The 15,826-nt window shown below is 41.3% G+C and overlaps 1 long non-coding RNA gene across 1 annotated transcript; it reads right to left on the bottom strand.

The window, feature by feature from the left end:
* Window positions 1–6,629: 6,629 nt before the first annotated feature.
* LOC121020607 (uncharacterized) lies at window positions 6,630–7,971 on the bottom strand. Its single transcript, XR_005786223.1, has 2 exons — window positions 7,878–7,971; window positions 6,630–6,767 (listed from the first exon to the last, which is right to left on the bottom strand). It is a non-coding gene; the product is annotated as an uncharacterized LOC121020607 (long non-coding RNA).
* Between the last annotated feature and the right edge of the window lie 7,855 nt (window positions 7,972–15,826).

The following is a 15,826-nucleotide window of genomic DNA, read 5'->3' as shown; positions in this document are numbered from 1 at the left end:
GAAAATACTGCTACTTCACCATTTTTAGAGTATCACTCCCTCCAAGAAGCTTTCCATCTCTGATACCCAGGCTGGGTTACAGGGGCTCCTGTAGTGCCCTCCCTTGCCTTGACCATGGGGTTGCACTAACCACATTCTCCTGTAATTACGTGTTTACTTTCTGTCTGCCATACTGAGGCATAAGCAACCTGAGAGTAGAAATAAGGACTTATTCACCTTTGAACAAATCTCTCGCACTTGGCTTAAAATGTCTGATCAATGAATGGTCTAAGGAAGAAAAATAATCTGGATTGCACACTGTATTAGTTTGCCAGGCTTGCTGTAACAAAAGTACCACAAATTGAGTGACTTAGAGCAACAGAAATTTATTGTCTCACAGTTCTGGAGGCCAGAAGTCAAATCAAGGTATCAGCAGGGCCATACTCCCTCTGAAGGTGCTAAGGAAGAACCATTCTGTGCTTCTCCTAGCTTCTGGTAGTCTGGTAGCCCCAGGCATTCTTTGGCTTATTAACACCTCCTCAATCCTATCTTCACATGGCCCTCTCCCTGTGTATCTTTCCATCACCTTCCCTCCATACATGTCTGTCTCTATGTCCAAATTCCCCTTCTTATAAGGACACAAATCATACTGGATTTGGGCCCCCTCTAATGATCTCATTTTAATTTGGTTGTCCATGTAAACACCTTATTTCCAAATAAGGTTATCCTAAGCTTCTGTGGTTAGGATTTCAACATATCATTTGGGAGGATACAATTCAATCTGTAACATGGGCCTATTATTTGGCCAACGTTAACACGTGGGTAATTTTAGTTAACACTCATAGCAATCCCATGTAGTAGGTAGTATAATTCCCACTATTCATAATATTGCAAACTGAGACTCCATGGGAGAGCACAGGGTAGTAATTAGTGCAGCCAGGTTTTGTGCCCATGTGTATGTGGCCTTAACACTGGACAGAATGTCATGGTGAAGACGAGCATGGACTTGGGGTACAGATGGTCTTTAGCGGAAATTCTGCCCCTGGACCTCTGGGCCATGTGGCCTCCATGTCCTCACTTGTTAAATAGAGGCACTGATAGAACCAAAGTGTTCACGTCATTTGGAGATGCAGGGCAAGTAAAACAATCATCATATATTGTCTAGCACAGAAATTGACAAAAAAATTAGCTAATATTGTATCATGATGTCACTCTAACTGCATCTTCCGGAAAAGCAGCCTCAGAGACAGCACCAGATTTCAGTTAGAAATGAAGCATGAGTCTCCGGTTCATCTGTGAAGGGTGAGACTTTTCTAGCAAAGTCCACCCATCCTGTATTCACGGAGAAGCCATCTGTTTCCTTTCCAGCACCTCCTCCTCCAGCTCAGATATGGTATTCTGAGCAAAACAGGAATGTCCAGGAACAGCAGCCCAGCCCAGACATCCTCCCCTCTGACACAGCTTGCTGTGCCACTAGCCTTCTAATCTGCTCCTTGCTTATCTTTGTCCCTATTGTCACCGTTTCACAATGACTTGTAACAATGGGATACTTTAATGCAACCACGGGGATCCTCCAGAGAATCTTTCAGTCAAAGGATACAGGAGGCAGGAGAAGACCTGAGTCCTGAGTCCTGAATCCTTAAAAATCTCCAACAAAGCAAAACCTATACTTTTCTAGAATGTTTTTTCATTAACCAGCAGCTTAACAGTCCTAAAGTCTTCATCTCACCCAAATTCCTTTCCTTCTTTTCTTTGTGCTTAATGTGGTCTAAACTTGAGAGCGTGGTGCCATTGAAAACAGATCAGGGGTGAGCATGAGCTACATCACTTCCGGGTTATGTGACCTTGGGCAAGCTACTTAATTTTTCTATGCCTCGGTTTCTGTAAAATGGGATAACAGTTTCTGCTTCACAGATCCTTGTGTGGAATATGTAATATGTAGGGCTTAGTGGGCACTCAATACATATTTTCTCTTCTCTTTCCTTCCTCCTTTGAGCCATCTATAATTGCTCGTATGCAAACGCATGATATTTATATAGAACATCAGAACAATTCTAAATACTGACTGGAAGATAATATAGACTCTAAATCTACTGATGCAACTTGTATCTTAAAATACAAAGGTTAGTTTGGTGAAAAAATTTGAAGATAGCAGTGATGGTTAAACAACCAAGGGAATGTACTTAATGCCCCTGCAAACTTAAAAAATGGCTAAAAGTGCACATTATGTATAATTTACCAAAATTTTTTTTTTTAATTTGGAAAAAATTAAAATGAGTTCATTCTGAGTCTATTCCTTACTGGGCCAGAAAAAGAAAATGGAACCATAAGTGTTTAATACTTGACATGGCCTCCCCATTAATCTAACATTTTTCACAAAGTGTTGACTATTGTATAAATCTTTTCAGATTTCTTTGATCCTGAAGTTTTGGCAGACATTAACGCTATAATAAAAACGTGTTCAAAGGCATTGTTTAGATTTTTCTTAAAATGCTTTGTTCTTTGTAAGGGTAGTAATCCCTTCAACTGAAGCTGGGAACAGATTCAAACTCTTTTAATGGAACAGGAAAATATCTCTTATCAGGGAACTGCAGAGAGGGAAGATCTTGGCCCTATTGAGTTCCATATTCCCAAGAAGCTTCTCCCCCCCCCCCCGGGGGCCCCCCCCCCCCTTTTCCAAAGGAAAGAAAAGAAAGGAAGGTCTCTGATGCAAAGCAATTCTGTTTAAATATCCCAGAAAGAGTGAAAAAGGGAGAAAACTTCATTGAGAATCAGTTGCCTTGAGCACTTTGACCCTGGATTTACCTGCAATGTTTTTTTCAGTCCTTATTATGGGCTTGCTTTGAAGAGCACTGTGCTAGATACTTTCTCACAAGTGAGGTAGTTTAAAAGTCACCACTATCCTGTAAACCAATATCTCCATTTAAAAGATTTTTTAATGAGGTTCAAAGAGGTTAAAATCAATTATCCAATTATCATGACTGAAACTAGTACGGTCAGTAATTAAAGTAGAACTATTCTTAGCAGAACTACATTTTTGATAAAAGTATGGAAACCAAGCATATGGAGTTGTGCAGAGTATCAGCCCCCAACCAGGACTGTTGTCCAAACTCTTGAAGCTATGCGAGGGTAGAGCCTCCTGCTTTGGGGCAGCACGGAGCCCTGCCTGGTCTTGGCTTGCCCTTCCTCATCATTTTGCTGACATACTTGCAACCTAGTCACCCATGTCTCTTCACAGAGTGTTCATCGTGTCTATCCCACCAGGCCCTGGGATAGAGGCCAGGTCACCGTGTGAACGAGGTGGACACAGCATTTGCTCTTAGGGCACTTCTGATTTGATGGGCAATAGCAACAGGGGAAGTACAAACTGTGAACACAGGACCCTATGGTCCCCACCTGTGTGAATCTCCTGCCATTGCTGTGTTAAATCACCACTAACTTGGCGGTTTGCACAAGTGTATTATCTTTCAGCCTGGAGGTCTGAGGCCTGAAATAGGCCTCTAGGTCTAATACCAAGGTGAAGACAGGACTGTGTTCCTTCTTCAGGTTCTGGGGAAAAATCTTTTCCCTTGCTTTTCAGCCACCCACATTTCCTGACTCACGATCTCTTTCCCTGTCTTCAAAATGTTGCCTCTGTGTCTTTCTTCCAGAGTCACACCTTCCTGGAGTGTCTTCCCCTGACCACCTTAGAGACCCTTGTGATTACATTGGACCCACCTGGATAATCCAGGAGGCTTTCTACATCTCAAGGTCCCTAATCACACCTGCAAAGTTTTTATTTTTTCCATATAACATAACAGGTTCTAGGGATTGAGACAGAGACGTCTTGGAGAGCCTGGGTGGCTCAGTCGGTTGAGCATCCGATTCTTGATTTTGGCTCAGGTCATGATCTCACAGTTCATGAGCTCGAGCCCTGCATCTGGCTCTGTGCTTACAGTGCAAAGCCTGCTTGGGATTCTCTCACTCTCTCTCTCCCTCTCTGCCCCTCCCCTGCTCTCTCTCTGTGTCTCTCAAAAATAAATAAATAAACTTTAAAAAGAAAAAGACAGAGACACCTTTGGGGGCTCATATTCTGTCTTCCTCAACAAACCAGACTGAGGGACATACCTAGGCTCCAAAAGGAGAGGATGATTTCAGAAAGACCCTTTCCATTTTTTTTAACAAATGAAATAAACCCCTTGTTAAATTAAAATATTCAAACCCAGTGCTACCAAGTAACAGCAAAACCCTGATAATCTTGAATCATTCATAGTTATGGAGAGATAATGGGTTTGTCTGAACTGTCAGAACCAATGTAAGACTATTTGTGCATGGTAGAGCAGTTTCTCAAAAAATTAAAAACAGAACTACCACATGATCAAGCAATTTCCTTCCTAAATAATTGGAAAAAATTGAAAGAAGGGACTAGAACAGATACTTGTATGGTCATGTTCATAGCAGCAGCATTCACAATAGCCAAAAGGTGGAAAAAACTTAAGTGTCCATTGATGGATGAATGGATTTAAAATGTGGTCTGTACATACAATGGAATATTATTCAGCCTTAAAAAGAAGGAAATTCTGACATGAGTTACAACACTGATGAACCTTGAAGGTGTGCTAATTGAAATAAGCCAGTCATAAAAGGGATGAATACTGTATGATTCCACTTCTATCCAGTACTTAGAGTCATCAAATTCATAGAGAAAGAAAGTGGAGTGGGAGTTGCCATGGGCTGGCAGTGGGTGAAATGGGGAGTTAGTGTCTAATGGGGACAGTTTCAGTTTGGGAAGATGAAAAAGTTTTGGGGACAGATTGTGGTGATTGTTGCACAACAGTATAAAGGTACTTAAGGCCATTGAACAAGTGGTTAAGATGATAAATTTTATGTTATGTATATTTTACCACAATATAAAACAAAGGTCTTTGTGGATTTTTAATAGAGTTTTGATCATTAAAAAATGAAATAGAAATACCAAACAGAGGGGAACCTGGGTGGCTCAGTCAGTTAAGCATCCAACTTTTTATCTCAGCCCAGGTCTTGATCTCAGGGTGGTGAGTTCTAGCCCTGCATTCAACTCCACACTGGGTGTGAAGCCTACTTAAGAAAAGAGAGAGAGAAAGAAAGAAATATGAGACAGAGAAGCTTTGATGAAGTGTACATACAGCCTTTTGCTCAATTCTTTGTATTTATCAGACCTTCTACTCCCAAAGTTTACATTGATCTAAAGGGTCAGACCAGTTAGAGACAGCAAAGGGGCCAGGCTGTCCCCAGAATGCTGTCCTCTGCCTTGGAGTCCAACCTAGGATGTCCTTCTTTTTTATTTTGCCACACCCCCACCCCACATCCGCCATTTCAGTCAGTTTGTCAGGAACTCTTTGACAGCCAGCTATTCCACAAGTACCTGAGAAGTAATAGCTTTTCCACACCACCCACTTGCCTGCCTCAGAGTCCAGGGGAACACGAGGGGACTTGCCTACCATTTATCCTTGCAAAGGGACCCACAGAGCTCCAAATCTTGAGGTGTAGACCATAAATCTCAGCTATTTATGTGCACTTCTCTGTATTATGTTTGTTTCTCTGGGAGATTACGTTTCTCTTAAATGTTTCCAATTTTCATTCAGTACCTTTATTCTTCCTTTCTTGTTGAAAACATAACACGTCTGTCTCAAGAAGCTCACCAGCTTTGCACATAAGCCAACACGGAGATTTGAACCCATGTAAGAGAGAAAGTGTGTGCCTGACAAAGCCTGGGTTGGCCCCAATAATTCCCAGGGCTCTCAGAGCCCTCCAAGACACAGGCATGTGGGATCCCTGTGGGGTGAGAGAGAAGAGTTGGCATATTGAGAAAGCTGCACGAAACATGGCTGCTGATGTGACCCATAAGCCACGCTCTTCCACACAGGCCATGGAGGCCCACAGGTGTGGAGAAAAAAACACGTTCTGAGGTAGAAACTAGTAGACCCTTACGGATATTTTGTAAGTCTGTCAATAAAAAAGTAATACATGTAAAGTGCTCAACACTAATACCTGACATATATACAACAAATGCCCAATATGGGGACCTATCACTACTAGCTATTACTACATGACTTGGGACACATTTTGATCCAATCAAAACTGTGTTGGGCTTATCATGTCACTCAGAGATAATATGCCCTAAGCATTTATGGCCTCAGGAGAGACCCAGTGGTCTTTCTTCATGGAATTTAGAAAAAAAAAGAAAAAAGAAGCAGAGAATCAGCAACTGTGTATCTGAAATATGGGCCCATGGGAGATTCCCATGTGTTTGGCAAGTGGAATGAAGTTCTTGTTCTAACTGCATGATTGTTAAGCTGCCTTCCAACTGTGACATGGTTCCTCACATGGACTCTTCTGCAAATGTAGCAGTGGGGTAGAATCCTAGAGTTCTCACTAAAATGGGAGTGGGGCCAGAGTTTGAGTTCCAATCCTGCCATGGACAATGAGTTGCCTAACGTTGAGTATGTGTTTTTGCCTCCTCAGGTCTCAGTCAATGGGCTAAATTATCTCAGCTATCTTTTTGGCCCTAACATCCTACATCTTTGAGCATTCTAGGCCACTGGCAATTATATTTTTCATAGCAACTAAATAAACTCAGTATTCTTTATCAAGTCACCTCTTCTGAGTTCAAAATGAACCACTTCCTCTGATCCTGGTTATTCCAGGGATAAATGATAAAAATTTAGTTTCTGGAATTACCAGTCTGACAGCAAAGCCTTAATCAAGGATAGGCACCCAAGATGTAGTCTTTCTGTCTTCCACTGCAATAGCCCCAGCTTCTTTTCCATCTGCAAAATAAAGGTGAGGTCAAACCTTGATTTGCAAAGTATGATTGAGCTTTAAAAAAAAAAAAAAAAAAACTCTAGGAATGCAAGCTGGTGCAGCCATTCTGGAAAACAGTATGGAGGTTCCTCAAAAAATTAAAAATAGAACTACCCTACGATTAGTTAGGAATTGTACTAGCAATTGCACTACTAGGTATTTATCCAAGGGATACAGGTGTGCTGTTTCAAAGGGGCACATTCACCCCAATTTTTATAGCAGCACTATCAACAATAGCCAAAGTATGGAAAGAGCCCAAATATCCATCGATGGATGAATGGATAAAGAAGATGTGGTATATATATTCAAAGGAGTATTACTCAGCAATCAAAAAGAATGAAATCTTGCCATTTGCAACTACATGGCTGGAACTCGATGGTATTATGCTAAGCAAAACTAGTCAGTCAGAGAAAGACAAATATCATGTGACTTCACTCATATGAGGACTTTGGGAGACAAAACAGATGAACATAAGGGAAGGGAAACAAAAATAATATAAAAACAGAGAGGGGGACAAAACATAAGAGACTCTTAAATATGGAGAACCAACTGAGGGTTACTGGAGGGTTCTTGGGAGGGGGGATGGGCTAAATGTGTAAGGGGCATTAAGGAATCTACTCCTGAAATCATTGTTGCACTATATGCTAACTAATTTGGATGTAAAATAAATAAATAAATAAATAAATAAATTAATAAATAAGTAAAATGTAACCAAAGAAAAGACTACCTAGAAAATTACTTTGGAAATACAGTGTATTCTGAAATAAAGTCTCAAGATATTAAAAAATAATAATAATAAATAAATAATAAAATAAAATAAAATAACCTATATTTAAAAATAAAAATTAAAAAAATTAAAAACTCATGAATTATGAATTGTACATTTAAATAAACACAAGTTATGCTTTTCATTTACTTTACAAGTGTTGCTGGGTGACAATTTTACACTACCAGCCAGATAGGAAGAAAGAATGTGGTCTGTTTTGTTTGGACCTGTACCTGATTCTGTTTTCCTCTTTATCTCCCACCTATCAGGTAGCAGAGGAAAGATAATTAATTATAGACTGATTTCTGACCTTAGTTAGATGCAGTAACTTAAACAATCCCTTTGATACTCATTCTTGGGAAAATTATATCTCAGTGCCCTCACTTCCATGTCCATCCCTTCCAAGATGTGCTGGGTATATGGGGGTAGAGGCCTCCTATGACCTCATGGTGGTGGAATAAAGGGGTCTGGGGATCCAGGAACTATCCTCAGCCCCATTTTGTCCTGGTAAATCTGGCACTAAGGTGGCCTGATTTTGTCTGTTGGATCTGCCAGTCTGCTGATGACATTTGTGCCTCATGACCCTGAGGCCCGTTCCTTTCCGGTGGATCCTCCCACTGACTTAGCCTTCTTTCAGCTCTTACTGGTTGACAGCTGAGTCTGAGTTCCCTGACCAGGCTCTGTTGTGGGGTTCCCCACCTTACCACAGCAGACCGTAGCTTTCAGCCCAACATTTACACTATGTGAGAAACTAGGTAAGGTTGAGAATGTTAACCAAATTTGCTCTGTCCAACTATGTCATACCACCATGCTGGATCACACCATGCTAGTGTGGTCCCTGCATAGCATTGTCCTTCAGGGTGCCAAATGGTAAAGAGGGGAAGCATATCCCACCCTCTGTTCCCCAAGTTCCCTTTGATCCATCTGTCACCAGTACTGTGCTGATAATTTAGCAATAGACTCTCCAAGAGTTTGAAATGTTTGCTAATTATCATGGTGCAAATATCCCCACCATGTCAAATTTTAAGAGTTTGTACAAGCCAGTTCCAACACACTTCTGATGCTCAGACACTCTCAATCCTCCTCAGCATAAAAACAGAAAATTGCAACACACTTCCAACCAACCTCCCCTACCTCTTTTTCACTATTTTTTTCTCTCATCATCTCCTAGGATGGAAAGGGATAGATTTTCCCTCTTTCTCCTACCCAGAGCAGCAAGCTGCACAACTAAAGCATCTTCTCTATGCTATGGAATGAATAGAACCCCTCCACCCAAGTTACTAAATAAGAGATAAAAATATTAGAAAATGGTTTCCTTTACCAAAACATATTGTCAGGCTAGAACAATCAATTTTGAATGTCAGAAGCTGAACATCCAGTTATTCATATTAGATTGTTTCTATCAATCATCAAGTTCACTGATTCTTTTCTCTATCATTTGGTTACTGTATTTTTCATTTCTAAAGTTCCTGTTTGGTTCTTTTCACCATTTACTATCTTTTGTTTGTTCACTGAGACTTTCTATCCTCCCACTGTTTTCAAGAGGGTTTGCCATTACTTCTTGAAGCATTGTTATAATTACTGCTTTAAAGTCTGCCAGATAATTCCAACATCTGTGACATCATGACTTTGTCATCTGTTGGTTATTCTTCCATGCAAATTAAAATTTTCCTGGTTCTTAGAATGCTAAGTAATTTTGGATTATTTCCAGGATATTTTGGATATTATGTTGTAATACTCCTGGTCTTATTTCAAACCTATGGGGAATGCTGATGGTTTTGTTTAGGCAGGGAAACTGCTTTGTTTAACAGACTCTGTTGGGTTCAGCTGCAAGTTGTGAACAGCCTTCTGTCCGTGTGGTTTAAATATCAATACCATTTTCAAAGCTTTTGCAGAGTTATTCAGATGTGTCTCCCATGTGTGTCACCCAGTGGGCAGTCTGGGTGCTGGGCTGTGGTCTATCTAATGGGTCAGTGCTCAAAGTCTGTGTCTCAAAGTCTCAAAGTCAGTTCTGTTTAGGGTCAGATCCACGCATTTGCAGCCCAGTGGTGAGCCCAGCAGTTCATAAACAATTTTACAAGATTGCTTTTCTGAGTTCCTTTTTCTCTGTGATTTCCCCAATACTTTCTGGTCTTTTCAGTCTCCAGCCAGAATGTTGGAGCTTATTTACTCACTATGACACACACTTGGTGCAACTGAGTCCATGCTTGGGACAAAGCAATGAAAAAAGTTTAAAAAACATTAACAAGTGTTCAGTGCACCTTCTTGGACCACAGTTCTTCTGACTGGAGTTCTTCCTCCCTCAGAGTTTTGGGGCCCCCATTGCTGCCACTATTCCTGCTGCCACCAAAGAATTGCTTAGGGGCTGAGATGCAAGAGAATGGAGAAATGGGGGAAAATATGGGGAATTTCCCACTTTCTATTAGCATTAGGAGATCCCTTATCCACTCCTCAAGTCAGACCCAGAGAGCTTTTCCTAGATCTTTCTCTGTGCTGGTGCCACTTTCCAGGTTGCAGGTTGTGCTGAGTCCAGGAAACATTGGAAGGGAAAAAAACAAACTCACAACTGGCTTAGTGGCAATTCAAATGCTAGTCTTTTTCCCTGATTCACTTGCTACTATTTACCTCCAGAGTCCTTAAATAGCTGTTCAAGTTTTATACTGATTTAAGTGGGAGAGACTGGATGAGCTGTGTTTAATTCATCTTATCTAGAACTGGAACCATCACAATGTAGTCAGAGAAATCTTTCTAAAGCACAAATATGCCCAGATCACTCCTGTGCTGAATGTTCTGTAAAGTTCCCTCAAAGCCCTCCATCTGTGATACCATCCACTCTATAATCTGGGTTTTCCTCCTGTCTCCAGCTTCCAGTGACTCCCACCTTTCAATCTACACTGAAGCAACACGGAACACTTGAAGCTCCTGGAGCACACAGTACTCTCCTGACCACCTAAGCTTTTGCCCATGCTGCTCCCTTACCTAGAATGTGCTTACCCTTTCTTTCTTGGCTACTTCCTCAGAGATCTTAGTTGAGATATTGCTTTCTCTAGAAAAATGTTCCTTACCTACAAAATGGATTAGTTTTCCCTATAATGAGCTCGCATTGTAGTTTATCATAGCACTTCATCACTCTGTGCTAGAGTGTGAGCACCTTGAAGGCAGGCACAGTGCTTTCATGAGTTTCTAATAAAGGATCTGGAGAATAGTATGTTCTAATCAATACCTGTGGAATTGAATTGTATCCATATCAACAGTGCCCCTGAGAAATTGATTTTCCACCCTTGAGCTGCTGCCTCCCTTGCCATTTGGTTCTGTGTCAACAATATGCCCTACCCTGGATCTTAGACTCCACCCCAGATCCTGGTCTACACCTCTCCAAACTTCCATTGTCAGAACCCCCAGATTTTTTATCCCATCTTTAGACTCAGGTGACTGAGTGCTGCTCCCTCAGATGTCCACCCCTTGACCTCAGTCACTATCTGTAGAATTGAATAATATAAGTAAGTATTCACCATGCCCTAGGAAGAAGATTTCCTCCCCCAGACCTTTGTCCAAGCCCCTGGTAACCACCAGATAGTAATCACATGGAACATGATTTGGGGGTTCACTTTACCATCTCACCCCATCTGCCTGCCTAGACCTGCAGAGTACAAAAGAAATCCGATGTGCAAGCCATAGGTATAATTTAAAATTTTCTAGTCACATTTTTAAAACAAGAAAAAGAAACAGGTGAAATTACCTTTAATAATATATTTTATTTAACACAATATATCCAAAATGTATCATTTCAACAAAACAATATTTTAAAAATTATCCAAGAAATATTTTACATTCCTGTGTTCATACCAAGACTTCAAAATCCAGTTTGTATTTCATATTCACACACTTCTCAATTTGGGCTAGCCTCATTTCAAGTGCTCAAAGGCTACATGTGACCAATGGATGCTATATTGAACAACCTGTGACTGGAGACTGGGTATTAAATTGTTAGCAATAGCTAATGTTACTTACCCACAAGAATGTGTACTTACAACATGACCAGCACTCCATACTGAGCCTCTAAGATTTTTTTTATGCATTATCAAATTTAATTCCCACAGCAATCCCACAAGTTAGGGACTGTCACAAATGAGGAACAATCTCAGAAATTAAGCTCTTGACACAAGTGGTTCAGTGACAGAGCCAAAGCTAGAACCAGACTGGAGTATCTCCAGGCTCATGTACTTACTCCTCTTCTACTGCCTTCTAACCTGTGGGGCACTTAATAAACATGGAATTTGCTAACCCTCAGATGCCATTCATTGAAAATACACATAAGGGTTAAAAATTCTATGGATAGCATAGCCAGAAAGTTTAGATGGGTAAATTCATGTTTTGAAAGTCATCAGAGACAACAGTCATATACTTCCAGAAAATAGCTCATGTGCCTGGTCAAAGAATAGTTGAATCAATGACAAGTCCAGTGAAAGGTAGTGTTTATTATGTTCTAAAGCTTTGAAAGCTTCAAAAGGAATTAGTTTAGAAAAAGTTAATTTTCAACAGATTTGACAGACAATTAAAATCAAGCTGGTTTTCTTCTTGGTCCCCTCATGCAACAAACTGTTAGCCTCTAGGGCCAATGTTTTTAGCCTGGTACACAGTGGGGTGGTTTAAGCTGCTTTCTCACATGCTGTTTTCAAAGACCTCTCCATGATGAACATCAGTGGTTTCCTTCTCTTCTCCTTGCTAACTAAGAGGGATGCTGTCCTAGAAACAGGAACGTGAGATCTACTAGTACTCTCAGCCTATGGAATAAATATCATCTCCCAGTAATAGTCCTGGGTGATTAAGCTTTTCTTTTTGCCATCATTCATTCCATGGGAATTATTTACTCCTTTAACCTTCAGGATTTATATACAAAATGTATATCTTTTTCAATCAGGATTAAGTTCTGTTTTGAGGAACAGAAAATCAAGCAGTGAGTTACACAAGTTGGAAGTTTATTTTTCTCTCCCATGAACCTAGGCTGTCTAAAATCAGTGGTGCTTGGGTTTGTTTTATTGTGTGGCTTCATATCTTCCACAAAGGGCTTCTGACTCATGGTCCAAAATGGCTGTTTAGGGCCAGTCATCTCATCATAATCCAGCCAGCAAGAGAGGAGAAAGGGCAGAGAAAGAGTGCACAGTCCCCTTCATTTAAGAGCCATTTCTGAAAGTTGTTTATGCATCTTATACATATACCATATGAACCAGAATTCAAGACAAGACCATCCAAATTTCAAGAGAGGACAAGAAGTGTAATCTTTGCTCTGGGTGTCCGCAGCAGCAATGAGAATGTGCCTCTTGGATCTGTAATAGCAGGAAGCATAATTTTCCGAGGGCCCCAGCTCCTGCACTCTGAAATCCATCACCACATTTGCAGTGAGGCCGTGCTTTCCACAGGTTGCTCCAAGCCAATGACTGAGTGCATCAGAGATACCAAGGCAGGCTTATGTGTAGGAGTCGTTAAGATTCTCTATTGGCAACAGTGGCTTGAGAACTGTATTGATTATCTGTTTCTGCACAACAAATTACTCCAAAACATAGTGGATCCAAACAACACATATTTATCTCACAGCTTCTGTGAGCCAGGAATTCAAATGTAGTTCAGCTAGACCCTCTGCTTCAAGAAGTCTCACAAGAATGAAGTCCAAGTGTCAGCCAGGGCTGTGGTCTCATCTAAGGCCTGGCTGAAGAAGATCTGCTCCCAAACTCACTTAGCAGTTGTGGTCAGAGTTCAGCATCTCATGGGTTGTTGGACTGAGGGCCTCAGCTCTTTCCTAGCTGTTACTTGTTACATGGGACTTTCCAACATGGCAGTTTGCTTCATCAAAATCAGCAAGAGAGTCCAGTAGGATAGAAATCAAAGTCTTTTGTAACAGCACCATGGAAGTGACATCCCATCACTTTGCCATATTTTCTTCATTAGAAACTAGTCACTGGGTTCAGTCCACCCTCAAAGGGAAAGGATTTCACAAGGGCATATGTACCAAGAGACAGAGGTCATTGGGGTTCTGGAATCATTTCTGGAATCTGCCTATCACAAGGATCCCCTACAGCTTTGCCTAACTTTCCTTAGTATTGCACTGTAGTCTAATATGCTTCCATCCAGCCTGCTTCCTTCCTTCCCCTTCCTCCTTTCCATCTCTCCTGCACTTCGGGTCAGACCTGCATTGCAGTCCGGTGGTCCTTCCATACTTCCTCTAGCTCCCTTCCCATCTTCTCTAACAGATATTCCCCTTAATAAATCCCTTCTTGGCATCTGCTTCTCAAAACACCCAGAATAACAGAGTGGCCATGAGCCAGATAGGATTCTGCTGTTCCTGTTGTTGAGGAAGAAGGGGAGAATAGATTATGAGAAGTCTCTTCCAGCATACTTAATGTATTTATGGACCTGTGGACCTCAGCACATACTATGTTAAAGGTAAAATACAACCCCCCCTCCCCGAAATAAAATTTAAATAACCGGAAAAAATTATTTCTACCCTTGACAATATATATGTATTGTGTGTGCTATGATAAGCCTTTACCTAACACAGAACTTAAATTTCTAGAGAGTAAGATCCTAATAATAAAACCACTATGAAATAATGATAAAGACTGGTATCAGATTTGGTATTTGTTATTGCATAGTGAGAGGGGAAGATGGTAGCAGAGTAGGAGAACCCTAGGCTTGCCTTTCCCATGAACATAAGTAGATAACTATCAAATTATCCTAAAGACCCCAGAAATCAATCTGAAGACTGGCAAAACAAACTCCACAACTAAAGGTAGAGAAGAGGACGCACTGAAGAAGGTAGGAAGTGCAGAGAGAGGGCTTGGAGAGAAATGGATGATGGCTGCTGTAGCAGTGAGGGAGCTGCAGTTGTGTAGAAGGGTCAGAGACAGACTAACACCTGGGAGCACACAGAGAAAATGAATCTCCATGGCAATTGGCTTGGAAAAAGAGAATGCCTAAATTTCATGAGTTCTTGCAACTAGCAGAGTTTAAGCCTAGAGTTTAAAAGGCCAGCATGCTTGGCTCTGGGAGAACTTGGAGGACATTGGGGCTGCTCTTGGAGAAAAAGCAGGGAGACACCCCTGAGACATAAAATGTGGAAACAGCAACGTGAAGAGCACGTGGGGCACATAGTGGAGAAGGTAGTTGTTCATCTCAGAGCATGGCTCAAAGAGGCAGCATTCACAGAGAGACCCCTCTGGCAAAAAAAGAAGAGGGAGGTGCCATTTCCCTCCCCCAGCCTTCAGTATAAGTACTGGGCCACCTGTGGGAACCAGCACAACACCAACACTCACTACCTAACTTGACAACATGAAGCCTTGCACTCCCACACTCCAGTGGAACCACTCTTCTCAGTCATGTTTACCTCAGTCCCATTGTGGTGGGCCCCTTCCCCCAGAGGACCTGCCCAAACTCCTGCCAACACTGTGTCTCCCAAACCAGCCTCAGTTTAAGTGTGCAGCATTTCACAAGCAGATCAGACACAAGGTCTCATTTCACAAGCAGATCAGACCATATCTAGTTAAAACATGCCACATTCGGGCCAGAGACCAAACACTACCCACAACAGGCAAAGAGAGCCTCTACAGAAGACTGGCCTAAAGGACAAAGTATCCAGGACACAACAGCAGATATTGGATACACTCCCAGAATCACCAGGCCCTGGGGAACAGGGGACACTACACAGTAAGATACTACAGGACCTCTTCTTCATAAAGCCGTTACCCTTGAGAACAGGAGATGTAGCTGACTTTTCTAACACAGAGAAACAGGCACAGATAATTAGACAAAATAAGAAGACAGAGGATTTGTCCCAAAAGGACGAACAGGGCAAGACCATGGCCAGAAACCTAAGCAAAAAAGATCTAAGTAACATGTCTGATCAAGAATTTAAAGCAATGATCATAAGGATACTCACTCGGTTTGAAAAAAGAGTGGAAGACATCAATGAGACCATTAACACAGAGATTAGGAATAACATAGCAGAGATAAAAGACTCAGTAAACAAAATGAGAAAGACACTTGATGTAATGAACAGCAGACTGGAAGAAGCAGAGGAACAAATGAATGACCTAGAAAACAGAGTAATGGAAAGTAATCAAGCTGAACAAAAGATAGAAAAAAGAACTATGTAAAATAAGAATAGATTTAGGGAACTCAGTGACTCCATCAAATGTAATAATATTTAGATCATAGGAGCCCAGAAGAGAAGAGAGAGAAACAAGGGCAGAGAATTTTTTGAGG

This window comes from Herpailurus yagouaroundi, unplaced genomic scaffold, assembly GCF_014898765.1.
Source record: "Herpailurus yagouaroundi ecotype Mexico unplaced genomic scaffold, PumYag 250, whole genome shotgun sequence".
Taxonomy (NCBI): domain Eukaryota; kingdom Metazoa; phylum Chordata; class Mammalia; order Carnivora; family Felidae; genus Herpailurus; species Herpailurus yagouaroundi.
The sequence above is the reverse complement of the archived record's forward strand: the minus strand, read 5'-3'. Positions and strand labels throughout refer to the sequence as shown.